Raw genomic sequence first — 16,144 nt, forward strand, 5'->3', positions numbered from 1 at the left:
GCAGACTGCTTTACGCTTCTCCATATCACAGCTCCATCTCCAAGAGTAAACACTATTCCAGAAGTAGACTTCCTGTCATCGACATCAGTTTAGAAATTTGAGTCGATGTAGCCTACTGGGTTCAGAACACCACCTTTGTAGACTAACATATAATCCCTAGTCCGCCTTAAATACTTCAGGATATGCTTAACTACTATCCAATGTTCCGGTCCTGGGTTTGACGGATACAAGCTCATTATTCCCACTACATAGCAGAAATCTGGTCTAGTACACAACATAGTATACATCAGACTTCCAACTACAGATGCATAAGGAACTTTTCTCATTGCATCTTCTGTAGGGAAACTCATACATGATCTTTATTTATTTTCATGTAGATCTAATATTAAGAAAATTAATATGAGATAACCTAGTACATGTTTCTAAAATTGAATTCAAAGAGAAATAATGATAAGAATACTTACATTATACGCAACGGAATGAATGAGTCATTCCTTTAGTTTCTCTATCCCTTGTAACCTTTCTTTCGCAGAGTATTATCAAGAAACTGAACTGATCTTCTATTATCTTCACAGCCTTCGAAAGTATCCTTAGAATCACTTAGACTAGAGTGGGCAATTATGAACACATGAGATAGATGCAGAGAGAAGAAGAGAAAAGAACTAAGAGGCTTAGAAAATGACTTGTGTTTAGAGAGAATCTAAACACTATCAGAAACTTGTGTTTTTTACTTCTGAACTTCTGTTTTGACTTCTCTCTTAACATTCCCTTTATAGACTCTATTAGATCATTTATATAATTAAAAAATCAATAAAATAATAGCCAATTAACAGACCTAAGTCGAAATTATCATGGGCTTTAGGCCTGGGAAATTTCCCATTTGATTATAAGCTCGTTGGACTTAAAATCAAGGCATGTATTATTCTCTATAGATTTAATTAATTAAATAATTATTTAAATCATTTATCAAATTAATTATTTATAATTTGAACCTTGATTTAAACTTATTAATTAATTTAGATACCAGTTTATCTTAATTAATAAATCTGCCATAATTTTTCTTTTTCTCTCAAAAGTACATATCTATGTGAAACTATCTGAAATTGACCTCGTCAACTTTGACAATTGTAACTGATAATTAAATCAATTAATTGAGTAGATGATTTTATCCAAGGTACAGTGGGGACCATGGGCCTATGAAATCAAGCTCCTATAAATTATCATAAATCTAACAAATAAATTTACTAATTTATTAATTCCTCGTGACTCCACTAAAGACTCGGAATTGCACTCTTGAATTCATAGAACGCTCTATAACAAATATAGATACACTATTAATTATCCATTGTTACAACCATTATTTTCACTCAATTCTCTATAGATGGTCTACAATGAGATGAGACTAAAATACTATTTTACCCTTCATTGTATTTTATCCTTAAAACAATTAGTTCCTTGTAAATGATATTTCAGTAAACCAATATTATTTACTGAAATGAGATCTCTATCATTTAGCACCTTGAACCAAACCAAAGAGAAACCATCATTTCACTTCTTCATCAGAAGCTATAGATGTTCATATCTATGATTAACACTCCCACTCAATTATACTACCGAGTTCCCATGAGTTAAGTATGGGCTAGTCCGTAGGGTAAGCTGGTAACGAACAAGTCAAAGAACTCAAATAATACAATTAGTTAGAATACTAGCCACTCAGAATTGAGATTGAATTGTAACTATGGTCAACTATATGATATGGCTAGAATAGATAATAACGATATGTTTACTTATCCTATCAACTGTCAATATCAGTCCACTCCAATGTAACAAATACATCCGATCTTATCTACTTTTCTAATATTTTAGAAAGAACATAACACTACAATGTGTAAATAGATCATATCGTAGATTGGCAAGTCGGTGTAAATCTTGTGCACTGACTAATCTTAGGACTAACTTATTTTGAACATATAATCTTATTTATATTCCACTGTGATTACGTCACTATAAATTCGATTAGCTATATGCTCAGGATTTAATAGAAGTTTATATTAAACAAATAATCATGAAAATAAAGCATGTGAGCAAAGTGATTGACCAAGTCAAAAAAATGATTTTGATTCTTTTATTGATAATAAATGAGATTACAAAGAAATTGAGTTTTAATTAGGGCATAAAACCCCAAAAAACTCCCGCTCACACTAATTGAAACTAATGCCTTAATTGTATTAATCCTATTTCTTTGATATGCTTATCAAATGTAGCTTCTGGTAGTGTCTTTGTAAATGGATATGCAAGATTGTCTTTAGATGCAATCTTCATAACCTTCATATCTCCCCTTGCCACATATTCTCGAATAATGTGATACTTCCTTTCATTATGCTTACTCCTCTTGTGACTACGGAGTTCTTTCAAGTTGGCTATGGCTCCTGTATTGTCAAAAAACAACACAAGTGGCTTATCAATTTCTGGAATAACACCAAGATTCGAATATAACTTCTTTAGCCAGACTATTTCCTTAGCTGCTTCTGACGCGACTATGTACTCAGCCTCCATGGTGGAATCTGAGATTGCAGACTGCTTTACGCTTCTCTATATCACAACTCCACCCCCAAGAGTAAACACTATTCCAGAAGTAGACTCGCTATCATCGACATTAGTTTGAAAATCTGAATCGGTGTAGCCTACAAGGTTCAGAACACCACCCTTGTAGACTAACATATAATCCCTAGTATGTCTTAAATACTTCAGGTTATACTTAACTGATATCCAATGTTCCAGTCCTGGGTTTGACTGATACCTACTGTCTACTCCCATTGCATAGCAGATATCTGGTCTAGTACACAACATGTGATATATTAGACTTCCAACTGTAGATGCGTAAGGATCTTTTCTCATTGCATCTTCCTCTTTAGGAGTTTGGGGAGACTGCTTCTTTGAAAGATGAATTCTCATTGCAAACTTTTCTTTCTTGTCCAGCTACTTTAAATCCTTCTGGTTGATCCATAAAAATGACTTCGTCAAGCTTTCCATTAAGAAAAGCTTTCTTGACGTCCATTTTCCAGATCTCATAGTTGAGAGCGGTTGCTATGGATAAGAGGATGCGAATGGACTTAAGCATGGATACCAGACTAAAAGTTTCCTCATGGTCCACGCCTTCTCTTTGGGTATAACCCTTTGCCACTAATCGAGATTTATAAGTCTCGATATTTCCATCAACACCTCATTTCTTCTTGTAGATCCACTTGCACCCAATGGCCCTAAGGTCACTAGGTGCTTCCACATGATCCCAGACGGAATTTGAGTACACGGAATCTATTTCCTGTTTCATGGCTTCGAGCCATAGTTCATTTTCAGGGCTAGCCATTTATTGTTTGAAAGACAACAGATCATCATCACTAGTGTCACCAACTACCATATTGGTTTCACCATTCAAACCATAACGAACTGGGTTCCTAGAAACCCTCCCACTACGACGAGGCTCCATGATTGTTTGCTCAGGAACAAAGGTAATTTCTTCATTTAAATCAACCTGCGTCGGTTGGACGTGAAGAGTGGGAATTTCATCATCAACTCGTGTTGATGACGATGGAACATTGGTTGGAGTCAATTCTTTAACCATCTCCTCTAAAACTACTTTGCTGCGTGGTTTGAAGTTTTGGACATAGTCATTTTCCAGAAAAGTAGCATTCCTAGAAGTAAACACTTTCTTTTCTGAATGACTATAGAAAAGTCCACCCCGAGTACCTTTAGTATAGCCAACAAACATGCAAACTTCAGTTCGCGATTCTAGCTTTCCATCCTTTTTCCTCAGGACGTGGGCGGGACACCCCCAGATTCTATAATGGCGTAAACTAGGTTCACGACCATTCCAGCATTCTAAAAGTGTTTTGGGGATTGATTTAGACGACACGATATCGATAATGTCGTTCGCGGTTTCAATTGCATGTCTTCAGAATGAAGTTGGTAGAGTTGAGTAACTAAGCATGCATCTGACCATTTCTAATAAAGTTTTGTTCCGGCGTTTCGCTACACCGTTTTGTTGCGGAGTACCTAGGGCAGTAAGTTGTGATAAAATCCTAAGTTCAGTTAAACGATCTTGGAACTGCATATCAAAATATTCTCCACCCCTATCAGATCGCAAGATCTTTAACGTTTTATCTAATTGGTTCTGAGCTATCGCTAGGAATTTCTGAAACTTTGAAAATGTTTCTGATTTCCTATGCATTAGGTGAAGACATGAGTATCTAGAGTAATCGTCAATGAAAGTGAAAAAATACTCAAAACCACCCCTGGCTTGTACATTCAAAGGTCCACAAACATCTGAATGCACAAGTCCAAGTGGTTTTTTGGCCCTATCACCCTTTGCAGAGAATGGACGCTTGGTCAGTTTGCCTTCTAGAAGAGATTCACAGACAGATAATTCACCTAGGGTGAGTTCCCTCAATGACCCGTCCTTTGTAAGTCTTTGAATCCTATCATAGCCAATGTTACTAAGTCTCAAGTGCCATAAATACGTCATATTATCGTTATCGGTCTTTTGACGTTTATTGGTCTTAGGTTTAGCTACTTTGAATGAATCATTGTTAAGAACGAGGGGTTCGTTAGGTCGCAGAATATAAAACCCATTTTTCAAACATGCAATACACAATTGTGATACATTGAAGGAAATAGATATTGTAAAACTTGTGAAAGTCATAACAAATTGTTCTATTTGAAACATGGAAACTAAAATTAAATTTATACTAAAATTCGGAATAAAAAATACATCTTTTAAAATTAAGTATTTATTTTCGAACTTCAGATGAGCTCTTCCTCTAGCTTGTACTGCAACGAACGCTCTGTTCCCAACTCTAAGCTTTAAGCCGCCTTCGCCCACTTCCTCTCACGATTCAAGAAGCTGTAAAGAGTTGCAAGCATGGTTTGTAGACCCAGAATCATTAATCCAAACAGACTTATCATTCTCTAAAACACATGTTTCTAAGATAAATGGACGATAATCATTACCTTTGTTTTCGCTGCTAGAAACTTGGGGCAATCCTGTTGCCAATGCCCCTTCTCTTTGCAGTGAAAACACTAACCTTTACCTTTCTTGTTTTTCTTGTTCTCCCCCTTAGGCGTCTGTGCATTTGGTTGTGCACTCGTCTTTGCAGCCTTTGCAGGCTTGGAGTTGTTGTTTTGTCCACCTTTCCTCTTATTTCCAGCTTTCGAAGACGAAGCTTGTTTTGCTTTAGCCTTACCTAGATCAGCAACAACAGTAGTAGTCTTATTTTCTCCTCCCTTACTAGGTCCACCCATGATAAGCTCTAAAATCTGAAGCTCGTTCATGAGCTACATCAGACCATAGTTGAGTTGATCATGAACATGTAGACACGGTGCCATTCGAGCATTCACGGTGTCATTACGTATGTGCGAAGACGGTGCTATCCAAGTATTTACGGTCCCATTACGAGCATTGGCGGTGCCATCACGAACGTGTGGACACAGTGCTTGTTCTGGGGATTCCTCAGTCATGACGAAATCAGAGTTGTTACAAATCAACTCTATGTTGATATTCTGCTTCCAATTAAGGAAGTTTTCTCCATCGAAAGTTGAGAAAGGATGGGAGTAGACACATACACTACTTAACTTAAAACTACAAATTATCAATAAAATATAAATCAATCACATTTGCTCAATAAAACTCCTATTCACACAAAACTTCAAGAAATAGCACAACATATACCAAAAATATGTAAGATATGAGAAAAAGAAACCAAAATAATCATAACTCTATTTCTTTAAGTTTTTAACTTATCTATGATATCCTTGTCCTGATTGGCGAGAGTCAAAAATACCACTAGTTAAATAGAGTTGTAAACTCATTTAATAATGGAAACCATTATTAACAACCTAATATTCGATCAAAATAAGAAAACAAAATCTCTTATTTTATGAGCTAGACCCACAGTTTCGATAATCACAGATTTAGTCCTAGTAGTCACTGTAGGGGTGAGTCTAGTAGAATTTGACCTATAATTATCTATCTTTCGAAATCTAACCTTGTCAAAATAACTAATGAACACCTTCCGTAGGGGACGAATCAAAGTGTCTCGAGGCCCCATTATGTTATTTACTTTATTAAACCAACGAGGGAGATCAAATATAATTCTTACTCATTATAAAATTAAAAATAGTATTTTTATTATTTATGTTTAGAAAATTAATGACTATGGTTCTCCAAAAAATTGAAAAAAAAATTAAATTTTTAAAACCAAAGTCATATAATCTCCTATTAATTCTAAAGTGTCACATTGAAACAAATTCAATTAATTTAGAATTAATTTGTTGCTAATCAATATTTAGGTTTAACTAATATAATGAACATATACAATTAAGTCTAACTCAGGTAAATGAGCCTTAACAATTGGGCTTGTATGGAGGAGGGCTGAGTCCAGTATGTTGTTCCCACTTCAAAAGCCCCCATACTTCCATACAAGGTCCAAAAGACAAGAATTTAAACCTTCATTTTATTAATTGTTATTAATTGATTAGACCCACTATAGTCATGCAAAGCAAATGGGTCTTCACAAGTGGAATTACCCACAAGAGAGGTATTTAAACTTTACATTTTCTAATGGGCCTAAATAAAACCTATCATTTTATGAATATTTTATTTGGCAAAAACCATATATCTAACTGTTGACGCGGTTCTTCGGCAACAGATAATTAATAGAATAAAGAGTGGGATTAGTGCTAAATAATGAACCATAATAGATGAATGATCTCAAAGCAAACTGATAACATGAATACTTTTTTAGGTGGTTCAAAGGTTAAAATATTTCTAGTCCACCAGCCAATATTATTGATACCTTTATGATATTCTTTATAGGGTATTTCTTTACAAAATAGAATCCAATCATTTGCAACTCCCAGGGTCTCCATATTTATAGGGAGAGGGCACCTAGGGGTCGGCAAGGGAGGTCATCCTGTGACTTTCTTACCCATCATGTCACTTCTGTGACATTCATGATTAATTCCTAAAACCTGACAACGAAGTGTGGTCTAATCAATAGGTAAGGGGGATAATGGGCCGCACGGCCCAACCCAGTCGTGGGTGCTTGAACACGCACGTTTATGCTGCGTGTCCGAGAATTCAGGGATGGATCAATGCACGTTTACATTGCGTGGTTGACTTTATAAGGGGTCAGAGGTGCCAACCCAAGCTCATATCTCGAGCTTGATGTAGCCTCAGCCCGTGGTGTCCATACTTCTGACTCGACTCCTTAATAATCCCATTGACTTATATTACATCGAGCTAAAGAGGTAGGACCTTGTAACAGCAGCTCCGGGGACATGATATCCACGTGGCTGATATAATTATGCCTTTTCTCAGCTCGCTAATAGCTCGTGGATATTTAGGGCGTACATTTGCCCCCCAAGCCCCTGCTCGTGGCATATGACGTCACCTGGGGCCACAGTGGGGGCTTTTAGGCTCCTTTGTGGACTCTTCACATTCTGCCCATTACGTTGGCGTCGAATACGTGGAGCATCGTGGTTGGTGACGGTACGTCTTCCGAGAACCGCATTAAATGGCCTAGCCTATATTCGACTGTCGTTTCGTCCTTCGAGTAGTGATCCTCGTATCCTACATCAAGGCGATCCAACAACCCTCCTCCTTTGGCCTTTTACGTATATAAAAGGGCTGACCACCTTTCGCATGGGCTACCCGTTCATTTGAAAATTTTCTCATTTTCTCATCTTCTTCTTAGTCTCAAAATCCTCTCTTTCTTCCGGTCACTGTTCCCAGCATTCCAGAAATTCAGGCACGAGAGCTCCTTCGAGACTCCGGTACCAGCAATCCCAGCAGGATTCCAACCCAGACGACCCTTTCAGTCTCATCACAGCAAAACATTTCTGTAAGTCCTCCGTTTGTGCATGTTTTAAATGTTTTCCTTCACTGCTGCTTAGGTAAACTTTCTCTTTAATCGCATGCAGTAGGTTGCTTGTTTTTTGCTGGTATTTTATGCGTAGGTTTTTATCCTAGGGGCATCGACCGTAGGAAAAACCATTTAGGAGCATGACTCATAGGATATACTTTCTGGGGTGATTTTCTGGGTAAAATTTTGTATGCCTGTTTGGAATAACCAGTTCTTAGGGTGCAAAAATCGAGTAGCTTAGGGGACACGCTTCATAGGCGGTTTTGCCTACTGTTGCCTACTGGAACTTTCCTTCCAAGGCAAACTTTTATTTTGACCCTCCTGACACACGGATTCCGAGTAATCGAGGACCCGTTGGGAGCACAGGCGCGTGTTCATAGAACCGCGTGGCCTCACTCGCCACGGGCTGAGATTACCTCAGCCCGTGTAAAGGAAACACTTCGCGCTAAATTCTTTCTTATACTTAGGTCGCCTTTTCTAAATTTTCTTCTTTGTTCGTTAGGCGACCAGATGGGACCTAAGAAGAGCGCACCCAAAAAGAGTGCTGGCAGCTCGTCTTCCCAGCAAACCAACAAAGGAAAGGAGGTGGCCATGGACTCCCTGATTCCCAACTTCGGTCTAGCTGTGGAGAAGGAGGTCGAGGTGGGGCCCGACGCTTTCTTCGAGGCCGAGAGGATCGCCTCGAAGGTCACCACCCAGGGGAAAGTGAATAAAATCTTCCTTTCCCATAACATCGAGATAGGGAGGGGCGCCCTGGACGCCCGACCTCCCCTTGAAGGTGAGCGGAGCTGCGCACTGCTCGACGAGGAATATGCCTCCTGGAGCGACGAGCATCTCAAGGCTGGGGCCTTCCTCCCATTGGACCATTACTTCGCGAATTTCCTAAATTACGTGAAGCTGGCTCCCTTCCAGCTCCCCCCTAACTCATATCGTCTGTTAGCGGGGTTGAAGTATCTATTCCTGAAGCAGGAATGGGAGGTCCCCACACCGGCGGACATCCTCTACTTCTTCTACCTCAAAGCCAGCCCGGAGCAGCAGGGGCGAGGCGACGGGTTCTACTACCTGACCCGTTTTCCAAATTCAGCTGCGGTCATCGAGTTGCCCAGCCACCCCAACGACTTTAAGGACCAGTTCTTTATGTCAACGGAGTTCCGCAACTGCGAACACCATTACTTCAACCGTCCTCGTAAGTACCTTATACTCTTAGCTCGTAAGTTGATTGCTGATTAGCTTCTTTCATTCGTTCCTGACTTAGAAACTATCATGCAACCATTTTCGTGAGGACGGCCAAGTCAGTGACCCTTGGGGGTCAATATGAGACCTTGGCGGGGCTCCCCCCAAGTGAAAAGGATTATTGCCAGCTCGTGTCCGACGAGACGATGCTGGCGTGTAAGTTAATTTCTCCGGGCCAGACTCTGGCCTTGAGGAGATCGCGGACCATCCCCGTTGCTCGCGAGATGGCGCCCATCCCCGAGGAGGAGGCCGCGAGCGAGGATGAGGACGAGGTGCCCCTCGTGCGGCGGAAACGGGCTCCGGAAGTCGCCCAGGAAGTAAATGTGGAGAGGGCCCAGTCTGGGGCAGCAGCCGGCCCCTCCGGCCAAGGTAATCCTTATTTATTTAGGGATTTAGATAGGTCCACTACAGACTTAAGGCTTGCTAGGTTTAATCCCGGCCAAATCGTTCACCGCCACCGAACAGACCCAGATTGCAACACCACTTTACTCCAGTGTGTTGACCAGCTCGTGTTGCGTAATGAAATGGGTTGCCCTAGGGGAACGGTAGTAGTAGACAACACCCTAGCCTTTAGGTTGACCTTCTTTGAGGAGTATGGGACCAATCTTAGGTCGTGGCCCTCCCTCCTGGAGGGTGTAGTAGCTCCAGGTCTTAGGCAGTACGTAGAAGAGTCCAGTCCCAAGGCAGATCCGGACCCAGAGCCTCTTCTAGCTCGCGAAGTCGTTATCTTAGACTCCCCTGTTGAAGCTCCGGGGCCGGAGGTTGTGACCATAGATTCCTCCTCTAGCTCGGAGGGTAGGACCCCTTTCAATACATACTTGAGCTCTGTTTTTTTTTTTTTTTTTTTGCACAAATATTTTTACCTGTATATTAATGCTTTGTCTTTGTTTCAAAAGAGATGTCGCAGGCCAGGGATGACAACTTGCGGGCCATGTTCCATGGGGGAAATCCTCCCTCCGGGCCTTTGGTGAAGAGGCTCCGGTTGACGAAGAAGGCTGTTGGGACATCCTCTAAGTCCCCGGTTAAGGGGAAAAACCCAGGCCCTTCTGCCACTGAAAAGGTGCCTCCACCCCTTCCTGCCGCAGAGAAGATGGCTCCACCTCCACCGCGACCTCCCGTCTCTGCTCGGGAAAAGGAGGCGGCCACTGGGACCTTGCCAACTACGCCCTCGAGGTGCGCGTCCCGGTCAATCCCCGGGCCTTGGAGAAAATCCCCGATGTCTTTCGGGGGACGGTCTACGAGACAGCGAGCTACACCGTGGACCACTATTACAACGCCACTCCGAGGGACTTGCGGGAGATCGAGATGGAGTCTTCATTGGGGATGACCCTCATGGTAAGTAAGCTCTACCATTCGTTTATTTTCATTTGCTTTATTTCTAAGGCATCTGCCTTACACATTTTTTCTTTCTCGCAGGCGTCTTTGGCTCTTCATCAGAGCATATCCCGATCTAGGGCCAGGCTCGAGGAGATGAGGAGCGAGCACCAGACTGCCCTGGCCACCCTTGCGACTGCCCAGAAACAGGAACAGGATGCCAAAGACGCCCTGGCGACCGTGCAGGCTGAACTGGACGCATCTCGACCTAAGCTGCTGGAGGCCGAGTCTACCAAGGTCATCCTGGATGCCGCGAGGGTGGAACTTGAAGAAGCTAAGGCTGCCCTTGCGGCGGATAAGGCAACCTCCACCACCTCCATGGAGAACATGTTGTACCATTGCTGGGCCTTCAACCCGGATGGTGACTTTTCCTTCTTGGGGACGGAAGCGTGGGAGTCCTTCCTGGGGAAGTTCAAAGCTCGCCTCCAACAAGAGGCGCCCTCCGAGACCGGGGAAACTCCGGCTGCAACCGAGCAGGACGGCGAGGTGGTGACTTCAACGGAGCGACCTGGCGGGGCCTAGGAATTTTCTCCTCCTTCTTTATTGTTTATTGATTTTTGTAACTTTATGTGATGAGGTTTTTTAACCTCGAGACAATTGATTTCTTCAACTTTATTTTTAATTGATTTACATATTTTTTCCTCTATCTCATTTCTCTTCTATGCATTTTGTAAACATCCTGTTGACCAACCTCTGGTATGTAGCTCCAGCGTTCTTCAGCCCGAATGACATGACCTTGTAACAATAAACGTTAGTTGGGGTCATGAAGCTAGTGTGCTCCTGGTCTGCTGGATTCATGGCGATCTGATTGTAGCCCGAATATGCATCCATAAAGGACATGAGCTCGTGCCCCGCCGTGGCGTCTACCAGAGAAGTCGATGCAGGTCCGAGAAGTCGATGCAGGTCCGCCATTTCCCATTGGGCTTCGAGACCAACACAGGATTGGCGACCTAGACCGGGAACTTAGCTTCGTGGATAAAGCCGCACTTTAACAGTCGGGCTACTTCCTCTTCTAGGGCTTCAGCTCGGGTTGTTCCCAGGCGCCTTTGTTTCTGGGATTTCGCAGGCACACTCTTATCCAAGTGGAGGGTGTGCATGATGACGCTTGGACTGATCCCCACCATGTCCTCATGAGACCATACGAACACGTCCAGGTTCTCCTGCAGGAACTTAATCAGCTCCGCCTTCCTTTCGTCACATAGATTTTTCCCGAGCTATACCATTCGCGAGGGATTCTGTATATCGATATTTACCTCCTCAAGCTCCTCGATAGCTTGGAGCTCGGATTTATCCTCGCCTATTCTGGGGTCAATATCATCACTTAAGATGATATTTTCCCCTTCGACATTCTGAGGTTTTTCAATCTCAGGATTAGGCACGAGTTCCTAAGATTCCTCATTTCCACCTTGGACGGTCATCGTTAACTGCTCGGGTTTTAATTTTCCCTTCATAGAAATGCTGCAGCATTCCCTGGCAGCAAGTTGATCACCACAGACCGTGCATATCCCCGTGGAAGAGGGGAATTTTAGCGCGAGGTGGCGGATGGAGGTAACGGCTTCAAACGCTATTAGTGTAGGTCGACCCAAAATGGCATTGTACGCGGCGGGATAGTCGATGACCACAAACTCGAGGAGTTTCGAGACTGTCTGAGGTCCCTCTCCCAAGGTGATCACCAGCTCGATCGTTCCTATTGCCGCCGGTCCTTCTCCAGAGAATCCGTAAAGCATCATGGAGGTGGCTTTCAGCTCGGTGACAGACAAACCCATCTTTTCCAGCGTGGACCGGAACAGTAGGTTTACCGAGCTCCCATTATCGACCATCACTCTCCTAACCCTCCGATTAGCGAGCTGCACGGCTACGACCAGAGGGTCGTTATGAGGGAACTGGACGTGGCTGGCATCTTCTTCAGTATATATGATTGGTTGCCTCTCCAATCGCTGCTGCTTTGGTAAATGCTGCTCAGGGACGAACTCCACTCCATTGTGAGCCTTAAGCTCGTTGACGTATCTCTTTTGGGCACCTCTACTCGTGCCAGCCAGATGGGGACCTCCAGAGATTGTGGAAATCTCTCCTCCTATCACGGGTGGCGGGACGTCCTGATCTACCTGAGACCCGGGCTGACTGACCGGGACTTCCGAAGCTAGATGGCCTGCGGGAACTCTATTCCGCGCATACTGAGCCAAGGGTCCAGCTCTGATGAGAGTTTTGATCTCATCTTTCAGGTGCCTACAATCATCGGTATTGTGGCCATTGTCGTTGTGGAACCGACAAAACTTGGAAGGGTCTCGCTTACCCTTCTAGTGCTTTCACTTACCAAATGAATCAACTGAGACTTCCTTGTGAAAACCCTAGATATCATACTTATTATATAGGCAACTTAATGAGCTTTATTTAAATTTAAATTAATTAAAAATAATAGACAAAAAAAAAGTCTTAGGCTCCCACAAATGGACTTGGATCCAATATCTTTGTTTTGAATTTAAATCCAAATTGAGCATAAATTCAAAACTTTTTATTTATTTATTTTTAATTAATTAATTAATTAAATTCTTATTCAAATTTACTAATTATAATTTGAAACATGATTTAATATTATTTATTTATATTGACACCAATTTATCAACATTAATAAATTTACCCAAAGATTATCTTTTATTCTCTAAATCTCATAAATTTTTCAAAATTGACCTAGTCAATTTTTAAAATCCTAATTGATAATTAAATCAATTAATTGAGACAATCTAGATGATTTACTCAAAGGTGATGTGGGGACCATGGATCCATGAAATCAGATCCAATAAGTTACCGTAAATTTATTTACGAATGATTTCACTACCTTATTAATTCTTCATGACTCCACTATAGACTCAGAATTAAACTCTTGAATTCATAGAACGTATTTTCCAACCATAAATATGTTATTCATTGTTATAACCATTACAGTCAGTCAATCCTCTATCGATGACTTACTAACGAGTTGGATGCAAATTACCGTTTAACCCCTCATCAGTATTTTATCATTAACTCTCACTAAGTTCCTTATAAATAATATTTCTGTGAACTTAATCACAAAAATGAGATCTCAATCATTTAACATTTTGAAGAAAGCAATTAAGGAAATCATATTTTCACTTCTCATATAGAAGTTATAGATTTCATATCTATGAATAATACTCCCACTCAATTACACTACTAAATCTCCAAGATGTAAGTATGGGTTAGACCGTAGGGTAAGCTAGTAACGAACAAGTCAAAAGATTTAAATAATATAATTAATTAGCATAATATCATCACTCAGAATTAAGATTGACTTAACCTACGGTCAACGTTCTGACATTGATTAGATTCGATAACAACGATACTTATTTATCAATCAATAATCAATATCGATCCTAGTCTGATGTAACCAAATACATCCGATCTTATCTACTTGGTCAATGTCTTGGACAAGACATCACACTCAGAATGTGTAAGTAGATCATATCATAGATTGTCTCATCAGTGAAAATTCAATGCACTAATTTAATCTTAGGACTCGTTCTTTTGAACATATAATTACAATTATAATCTACTATGACCTAATCACTATAATTATAACTATCCATATGTTCGAGATTTTATAAATGTTTGTATTATTTCAATAATCATATAATAAAACAAGCAAGCAACATAGTTGTCAAACTAAATAATTTATACTACTATTATAGACAATATAAATTCGCGTTACATGTCCGACATAGGTTTATAATAAAACACAACATTAACTACTCCCACAACTATGAGACTGTAAACAGGCGTACAGAACTCAGTTTGCCTCTTTACTTCCACTACATTTATATGTGCGTGTATATATATAAACTTTACTATATAATGAATACATAGTAAGCACGCAACATTGTTTGTGTCGGCCAACTTTAAATATGATAAATATATCTTATCTTATGATCAGCCTCTTCATTTCTGGGCTGGACAAACATGAAATAACTTCTCAGTTCTACTCTCATTGTGTTGCTATTAATAGTAATAAACCTACCAAAAACCACATTGGTCGGTGGCCAACAAGTGCGTCTATCGTTCTAGAACCTTGTACATCTTTCCACCATGTCAACATGACAGCTAAGCTAGCTAAAACCAGTTGAAAATTTTATTGGACATCAAGGGATGTGTCTATTAATTATTCACTGGTCCTATATCAAAAATAAATAGAAAAACATGTACAGAAAGAGACACATTGTATAAGTTGGGTTTAGAACCTTCACTAACAGGTTCTTTTCTTTGAAAGAAATTTGTAAGTAATGGTTTGGTTTGTATCAATTTCAATCTGATAGAAAGGTGAAGACGATATGAATAAAACACTAATAGTTGAGTGAGCTAACATGGGCTTTCTTGTTAGAGCTGCCTTTTGTTTTTGGCCACAAATAGTGGAGAAAGCTCTCTTTTTCTCTAACTTTGTAGCTACCACTTTTGTTAATCTTAAACAAGTAGATGAAAGATGCATCAGGTTCTTTAAATATATTTGGCTCAATACAACTTGAACCTCTATATATCAGTAATCAACTTGGGCAAGTTTGTATGTTAAATATTTCAGGTCTTCCATTCAAACCCAAGTGAAATAAGCAAGTAATATTCTCTTTTATTTATATGAATTAGAAAGTAGAAGAAGAATATTCTAATTTTACACATGATAGAGACATGTGTAGAAGAGCCTACTACAATCTTTAAGAATCAAGAATAAGAATATAAATAACCATGTAATGATGAGACTGCGAAAACTTTTTAATCAGAAAACTTAGGCAGGAATTTTTTGCTTATCTGATCTTCAGAATTTGAGCCAAAAGAAAGTGACAGCACAAGCATATGAGTTTATCACACGATAATCAAGGTATCAGTGTGCAAATAAAGCTACATATCTCTTGTGAAGAAACTAAAAGAGAATAGAAGAGAAACAAACCCATTCGATTAATCACCATTTCATCTTAATCTTTTTGGTCATTGAATTGAAGAAGATAGAATTTTTTTTATTCCATTCCTCACAAGTCTGGACAAAGACAAGTAGATTCTACATATATTATACGAAGAAGCAGACAAAAACTTCAAATTGCTAATACCATTTTCTATTTTTGTATTGACAGACAATTGAAGTAAATGTTGAACTGGTGTAGGACTAGGGCCCAGCTTTTGAATTCTCTATACTAGCCACTCATAGTTGGAGATCATGCACCCCCACATGAACGAATCTAGATCATATCCACATGTCTTAAAAATATCAAGAAAATATGGGAATTCATCAGGTGGTCTAGAAAGAAAACCGACACCATCCGGCAACAACATGAACATATGACATCATGAACACTATAGAAGACTCTAGCAGTAAGAAGTTAATTCAGTACCAAGTTGCAAGCACATTTAATAGAAATAGGACATGAATTGTGTCAAGATATAGGAAACCAAACAGTTTTATAGAAGCCTCCCTTTAGATTTTGGGATGGGGGGACTACTGGTCAGGACAGGTCAGAATAGTAGGAAGAGAGTGACATAGCAAGAGGAAAAAGGCTTTGGTCTGTGGAAGACTTAACTATGGGAATGGGATGAGGTTTTGGGACACCTGTGAAATTACC

This window comes from Humulus lupulus, chromosome 4 (assembly GCF_963169125.1).
Source record: "Humulus lupulus chromosome 4, drHumLupu1.1, whole genome shotgun sequence".
NCBI lineage: Eukaryota > Viridiplantae > Streptophyta > Magnoliopsida > Rosales > Cannabaceae > Humulus > Humulus lupulus.